This window comes from Phyllostomus discolor, chromosome 2 (genome assembly GCF_004126475.2).
Source record: "Phyllostomus discolor isolate MPI-MPIP mPhyDis1 chromosome 2, mPhyDis1.pri.v3, whole genome shotgun sequence".
Classification (NCBI taxonomy): Eukaryota; Metazoa; Chordata; class Mammalia; order Chiroptera; family Phyllostomidae; genus Phyllostomus; species Phyllostomus discolor.
In genome coordinates, this window is record NC_040904.2 from 212,834,140 (window position 1) to 212,841,867 (window position 7,728).

The window sequence follows — 7,728 nt, forward strand, 5'->3', positions numbered from 1 at the left end:
AGGGAAGGGCATGCTTTTGAGGCTATGACAAATGGTACTTGAAAAATTTGAATTCCCAATTGTTCATCGCTGTGATATAGAAATAGAAGTGATTTTTATTTATAATTGTTTTTTTATATCGATTTTGTATCATTTCACCCCACAAAACTCTAGTAGCTTTTTGGATGACCCCATAGAATTTTATACACAATCGTGTTGTTTGCAAATAAAGACAGTTTTGCTGCTTCCTTTCCAACTTGGTTGCCTTTTACTTCTCTTTCTGGACTTAGTTCACTGTTCAAAACTCCCGGTGCGATGTTATGTGGAAGTGATGAAGTCAGGCATCCTGACCTATTCCTGACTTAGGGGGGAAGCACTCAGTATTTCACTGTTGAGTATATTTACTGTTAATTAGCTCAACTTTTAAAAAATTAATTTGAGACAAACATTGATTTTTTTGTTCCATTTATTCATGTATTCATTGGTTGGTTCTTGTGTGTCCCCTCCCCGGGAATCAAACCCTCCACCTCGGTGTCTGGGGATGATGCACTGACCAGCGGAGCTACCCAGCCAGGGCCAGGGTTTCCACGAATGTTCTTCGTCAGGTGGAGGATGTCTCCAGCTGCTCCTAGTTTGCTGAGAGTTTTTTCAGGGACACGTGTTGATTTTGTCCTTTTTTTGTGCATCTATTGAGATCAGTGTATGGTTTTGCTTTTTTAGTCTGTTCATATGGTGGATTAGACGGGCTAGTTTCTGAATACTGAACCAACCTTGCATTCCGGAGGATAAAGTCCTTTGGTAGTGACGTATTACCCTTTTTATACGTTGTTGGTTTCGACTCGATAAGATTCATTCACAATATTTGCATCTGTGTCTACGAGGGCGGTCGGGCTATAATTTTCTGTCTTCGCCTGGTTTTGCTGCCTTCAGAGATGGCGCCTGGAAGTATTCTCTCCTGTTTTTCTGGAAGAGTCCGTGGGGAATTTATACTACTGCTTCCTTAGAAGTTTGGTAGAATTCACTAGTGAAGCCAGGTGGGCCTGAAGTTCTCTGTGTGGGAAAGTGAAATTCGATGTCTTTGACAGATACAGGATTCTCCAGGTTATAGGTTTCTCCTTGCATGCGTGGGCTTTGGTATTTTGTGTGTTTTTAGAGATTTTGTCCATTTCATCAACATTGTCACACTTATTGGCATAGTGTTGCTCAAAACATTCCCTCAGTACCCTTGTTTTTAAAGATTTTATTTATTTATTTTTAGAGAGGGAAGGGAGGGAGAAAGAGAGAGAAACCTCAATGTGCGGTTGCTGGGGGACGTGGCCTGCAACCCAGGCATGTGCCCTGACTGGGAATCGAACCTGCGATGCTTTGGTTCACAGCCCGCGCTCAATCCACTGAGCTACGCCAGCCAGGGCCCTCAGTACCCTTTTAATATCCGTGGCATCAGCATCAGTGTCACCCTCCTCCTCTTGTACTGATCACTTGTGTCTCACTGCTTTCCCCCTGATCTCCTCTAGCTGCAGGATTACATGCTCTGCTAATCTCCCAAAACCAGCTTTTGGTCTTACTTATTTTTTCTTTTTTTTTTTAGGTTTAAAAATAGCATTTATTATTTTACTAATTCCTATCTACTACAGAACATTTAATTTATTAATGTTTAAATTAAATTTATTGGGGTGACACTGATTAATTAAGATCATATTTCCACTCTGATTTTTTTTCTTTCCTTTCTTGTGCTTACTGTGGGTTTTATTTTCTCCTCCCTTTTTACCCTTTTAAGGTAGAAACTGAGGTCATTGATTTGAGACTTTTCTTATTTTCTTAATATCTTAGTGCTATAAATTTTTTTTAAAGATTTTATTTATTCATTTTCAGAGAGGGGGGGAAGGGAGGGAGACGGAGATGGAGAGCAGCCCTGGTGTGTGAGAGATGCATCGATCTGTTGCCTCTCACACACCAGCTGGGGACCCGGGCCACAACCTAGGCGTGGGCCCCGACTGGGAATGGAACTGGCGACCTTGCAGTTCACAGGCCGGTGCTCAACCCACTGAGCCACACCAGCCAGGGCACATCCCACACACTTTTATATGTTTTCATTTTCACTCAGTTAAAATACTTTCTAACTTACCTTTTGACTTCTAATTTTACCCATATGTTATTTAAAGTTGTGTTATTTAGTTTCTGAATATTTGGGGATTTTCCAGGGAACTGCTATTGATTTCTGATTTAATTCTATTGTAGTCAAAGGACATACTTAAAATGAACTTTAATTTTTTCTTTTTTAAGAGAAAAAAAAAAACCATCAGCTCGTTGCTCCACCCGTGTGTGCATTCATTGGTGGATTCCTGCATGTGCCGTGACCTGGGATTGAACCCGAAACTCAGGCGCATAGTTAGGATTCCAACCTAAGCTATGCGGCCAGGGCAACTTTAATCTTTTAAAATTTACTGAGACTTGTTTTGTGGTCTATCTTGGTAATGTGTCATATGTATGTGACACTTGGGCATTCCTTAGTGTCGTTACATCCTTGGTTCTGTAATTATATTTTGGTAACATTCATAGTAATGTGGGGAGGATAGAAGTTACTGTCTTGAATCAGAGATGTCGGTTTGACGTCTTCGAGCACCTCAAGGGTAGGCCGTGTGTCCTGTTTGCCTCTTTATCCCCTCGGCGTTATTCGTGGCCCAAGGTGGAAGCTCAGTGGACACTCACTGGCTGAATGGGTGACACCTAGACATTGTCTGGCTGTGCTCTTGTTCCTGATTCAGAAAATGAGCTTGTCGTCATGTGAGACAGGACCGAGTCTCACGCACCTTCCTGTCTTTGCGTCCCTGCAGGACCCTGTGCAGAGCTTCGCACGTTGCAGCGGCTCAGGCGTCATCCGTGGCATCGGACGGAACCAGAGCGACACCCACAGAGGTGCTGCCTCTGACTAGCAGGGAGTGCAGGCCACCGAGGCAACTGACCAAGTGCACGGCCAAGGGTGTCCTGTCATAAAGCCCCCCAAGACATGATGTCACACACCCAGACCCAGACACCACTCTCCCTGCGGAAGGGGGGGGCCGGGTTCTGGACCCCCGACTCGGCCGGCTTCGGCGCCCTTCCCACGCTCAGCCCGGGGCCCGAGGGGAGGTGAGCAGGCCGCCCGGACGCTGGCGTGGTCAGAGGGTGCAGGCCGCCGAGGTCATGAAGGCTGGCGTGTTTGCTGAGTGGGCTCAGGGCAGTGGGCCTCCTGAGCAGGGGACAGGTGTCTGCAGGGCCCCTTCCTACTCGGCGAGTCCCTCGTCCCCTCCTGTCCCCTCCCTCGGGACTCGTCCCCTCTGCCCTCCCCCCAAACCCCTCCCAGAGAAGGGCTGATGGTGCCCCGCCCCAGTTACAAATGACCAACAAAGCTTATTGTGAACACGCCGCTAGCAGTGCCCAGAGGGGGTGACCGAGGGGACTGTGAGGGACTGTGTCACCCTGCAGAGGAGTGAAGTGAGCCAAGGCCTGGAAAGGGGCTACCGGGTGGGTGACTAGAAGCATCCTGGGGACTTTGGTGACAGTGTTTGGGGACAAATGGGGACAGAGACACTGAGGTGGGCTGTGGAGCATGGGACAGGTGGCGGTGGGGGGGGGGGTGAAGACCCCCGCTGCAGAGAGCTGTCCCCAGGAGACTGCAGGGAAGGGTAGGGGAAGGTCGCTGGTGAAGGGATATGGGCTCAGCGAGAAGGCTTTTTTTTTTACTGGAAGAGATTGGTGATGTGTTCAGATGCTGATGGGAAGGAGCCGTTAGAGAAGGAGAAGCTGAGTATGCGGGAGAGGGGACCCCCCAAAAACGCCCGGGGGGGTGAGGAGTCCGGACCCCCGGAGGAGAGGGATGCAGTACGGAAGGGACCGGCCCCGAGCCCGGAGAAGGGGAGGAAGCCTTGTCCTTGGGGAGGAGATGCCCAGAGGAGCAGAGGGCGCCCGGGGGGCGTGGGGGGCAGGGAGGGCAGGGGACGCCCCTCCGCTGGCGCCTGTCTTCCCCCCTGCGGGGAGGGGGGTGCGCGGGCTTGGGGGTTTAGGGGGAGACTCTGAAATAGAGTCCCTGTGGGGAAGGGGCGCTCCCACGGGTGAGGGAGGGCCCGGCTCACACTGGAGACCTTGACTGTACAACGGTGTCAGGTTGCAGGGAGTCCTGACGCTGAGGGTGGGACCCCAGAGGGACCCTCCCCAGCGCTCCCCGTGTCCCTCCCCAAACGCTGCAGAACCCAGGGAGCACCTCCAAGGGCCGGTGGTTTTAAATCATCATTATTTACTGTTGCAGTTCACCACCTGCACCTGGGCGCATTTTACACCAAACGTTCAGGAGCACTAACCTTTTCTCCTGCGTCCCATCCTCCCCTTTCCCCATTCTCCCCCCCCCCCCCCAACCTGCCTCTCCGGCTCTCAGGGCACTGAGGCCACCGTGGGTTGGGGCTCTGAGGCCTGGGGGGCAGCTTCTGGGCGTTTCCCAGGCTCCTCGCGCTCGCCCCTCCGCCCGGAGCAGCCCGCCGGCCGCCGGCCGAGCCCCCTGGTGGGGTTGCCGCCCCAGCTGCCGCTGGCGGCTGGGAGTCCCGCAAGCCGCGGGGTGAAGGGACCCCGAGGTCCCGGGCCTGCGCGATGCACTGACGGTGGCGCATCCTTTCTTTTTAGCCTGGAGATGGCGTTTGGCGTAGGCTGCCGGGGAGAGAGGTAGGCCTAGGGGGGGTAGGCCTAGAAGTCTAGGGGGGCCCTCGTCCGGCGGCCCAGATGACCAGGGAGGGGAGCCCCCAGCTGGGCCCAAGAGGAAGGGAAAATAGGGAGGGGAAGAGGAAAGTTCTCTGTAACTTCCCCGCTGACTGGTGGGATGTGTCTGGGACTCGGGGGTCGGGGGGGGGGGGGGGGTCGGGGTGAAGGGCCCTGCCTGGCCCGGCCAGTGGACGTGGCTGGGTGTCTGTGAGCAGGGAGTCACCACCTTGGCAACGGCAAGATGCTCTGCTTGTCCCAAGGGAGGGGTCACGGAGGAGGCGGATGGGTCGGTCGCCGGGCATGATATCTAAGCCGGGCTGTGGGGTCTCTCAGGCCCGCGCGCGGGGAGAGCTCGGGAGGGCCGGGGGAGGGGGGAGCCGGAGGGAGGGCTCGCCCAGCGCCAGGCGGGCACGTGCGAGTGCCCGGCCACGGTCAGGTCCCTGCCTTCTGGCTGGAGAGGCGCCGTGGACCCAGGTGTGAGGAAGGAAGGAAGTGGGGGGGGCAGGTACTGGGGCTCCTTGTGCGCTCCGGGCTCCTCATCTGGCTTTGGAAGTGGGCGGAGGCACTGCGCCCCGCGGGCGGGCAGGCAGGCAGGGGGCCCGGCCCAGCCCCGTCACAGCTGAGGGAGGCCCGCAGCCGCGGTGGCGACCGGACAGCCCCGGACAGCGGGCCCGGGCTTGGGGGGGGGGGGCGGGACGCAGGTGCCCACGTGGGGCGCGAGCGGCCCGGCCTTACACCCAGCCCCGCTTGTGGTCCCCCAGGCTCTTCGCGTTCCTGTGCGTCGCGCACACCTTCGTTCTGGCAGGTGAGGGCCTGGGGCCCTGGGGGCTGCGGGGCGTCGGGCGACCAAGGGCCCGGGAAACCGGGTCTCTCCTGGGAGCCACCCGTCTCCGGCTGCCCCCCGGGGCGCCCAGAGGCCAGCCCCGCCGGGGCTGGCCGTGCTGCTCCCAGCCCAGGCCACCCTTCCGTCCCCTTTCTTCCCTCTGTCCTCCATTGCGCAGCTGGCACGTGGCCCCGGTGTCTCCCTCTGACGCTGGCGCGTCCCCGCCCCCGCCCCCGCGGCAGACGGGACGCCCCCACGGCCCGCCCCGCGCTCGGGTCCGCAGCGAGGCTTTGCAGGTCTGCCCGCGGGCCGGCTGGGAAGGTGTCCCCTCGCGCACTTGAGTAAGTTAGCGCCTGGTAGCTTTCACCGTTCAGACAGCTCAAAAGGATGTGACCTTCCGGCATATCGTGAATGCTGACACTTAAAAATAATCCCGTCACTCTTTTCAATGTTTTAACTCGTTTTTCTTCACCTGCAGGCACGGTGTGCTTCTATTTCCAGGGGTCTGTGGGGGAACCAGCTCCTGGCCATGACATTGCTGGGGACACGTCACAGGTAGGGCCCCTGTCAGGGCCTGGAGGCCGCGGCCAGAGCCCTGGGGTCGTGCTCCTTGACCCTAGGCGGTCAACCGTGTGTGTGTGTGTGTGTGTGTGTGTGTGTGTGTGAGGGTGGGGGGGGGGACGAATGGAAGGGTTCTGGAGAAATGTCCTGTTTCTGGCAGAGTTAAACATAGGCCCTGCCCCCACCTGGTGGGTTGGCTGTGTGGTCACCTTGGGGCTCCGAGGGGGACTCTCACTCTAGTGAGAGTCCCTGGGGTGTGGTTCCCCGCTCACATGTGAGCCGGGTGGTGGTGAGCAGGGTGCTTGCCTGGGGCTGCACGCCCCCTTGGACGGCCGGGGTGGGAGCACCCAGGGCAGGAGCCCCCTCCCAGCCCTCGGCCAGGGGAACACCAGGGGGCGCCAGAGCCACTTCCCTCCTGCGTGGGGGCCCCCCGCGCCACCGGCTCCTGAGGGGCGGTCTTTGTGGCACGGCGTGTGGGAAAAGCCTAAATTCATCCTCCACTGCAAGTGTGGCTGGGGACGGAGTTCGGGACCAGAGACGGTTTTCTCAGACTCTGAAGATCCTCCTTGTCCTCCGGCCTCACGTGTTGACATTTAAGTCTGATGACCCTGAATCCCCGGGACAGACTTTTTCCTTTGCGTCTCGGGAAGTTGGCGGGGCCTCCTCTCTGTCCCAGAGCCTGGAGACTCACCGACGCCGGCCTGGGGGGGCTCCCCCCCCCCCCCCCGCTGCAGGCCAGTGGGGAGCCCCCGTCTGTGGGGAATTGTCTTGATGAGAGCAAAAAGGGGCGTGTCTGTTTAGGCTCCCTGTGCCCCCCCCCCCCCCGTCGGGCGCCTCTGTGCCCGCGCTCAGGAAGGGCCACGACCCGGTCCTCGGTCCCCCCGACACCCTCTCTGTTCTTTCTGGGAAACACCCTTTCTACCGTCCTCTCCGCCCGCACTTTGCTCGGAACCCTCATCCCCATCACCAGCTTGTCGTTTCGTTGTTCAGCAACTGGAGGCTGATGTCTGAGCGTTTCTGCTGTAAAGCCCAGGTCCCCGTTTCGTTCACGAAGGCGAAGTGTGATCTTTCTAAAGGCGCCAGGGGTCCTGTGCTTGGGGTCCTCCAGAGCCCCCGGCGGTCTCGTGTCACCGCTGCCCTGTCCCCTCTCCTCCTTGTCACGCAGCCCCCGGGAGAGACCTTGAGGCCGGTGTGGGGGCCGATGGACAAGTGCTACCCTGGGGCCTCTCAGGTGGGTGAGGGCCGGGGACCCTTCGCGCCCTGGGGCGGGGGCTGCCCTGGGCCCCGCTGGGAGACGTGGTGAGAGGCAGGGGAAGGGCTCCCGGCCACTCGAGGCCCTTTCCCTCCGCAGAGACGCAGGGTCCGGAGCGGGAGGAAGGAGGCCGCTGAGGTGAGTGGGGTCTCCCCCAGGGGAGGGCCGGGCCCCATGCGAGCCAGGGGGGCCCCAGCTCATGGCCGGGAGGGTGTTGGGGAGGCAGTGCAGCGACAGGACCCTCCAGGACATTCGCACCCCCAGCCCAGCTTGAGCTGAGGAGGGAAGGAGTCCCCGGGAAGACAAAGACCCGGACTTGCCCAGCAACGGAGAACGGGGTGGGATGCCTCGTTCCAAGAACCTTCTGGCCCACGTTATGTCCACC

At 57.9% G+C, this 7,728-nt stretch overlaps 1 long non-coding RNA gene across 1 annotated transcript; it reads left to right on the forward strand.

Annotated features, from left to right (window-relative positions):
- Nucleotides 1-5,465: 5,465 nt before the first annotated feature.
- On the forward strand, nucleotides 5,466-7,482 carry LOC118498751. The gene is made up of 4 exons (XR_004901215.1): nucleotides 5,466-5,512; nucleotides 6,009-6,085; nucleotides 7,257-7,322; nucleotides 7,443-7,482. It is a non-coding gene; the product is annotated as an uncharacterized LOC118498751 (long non-coding RNA).
- Nucleotides 7,483-7,728: the final 246 nt, after the last annotated feature.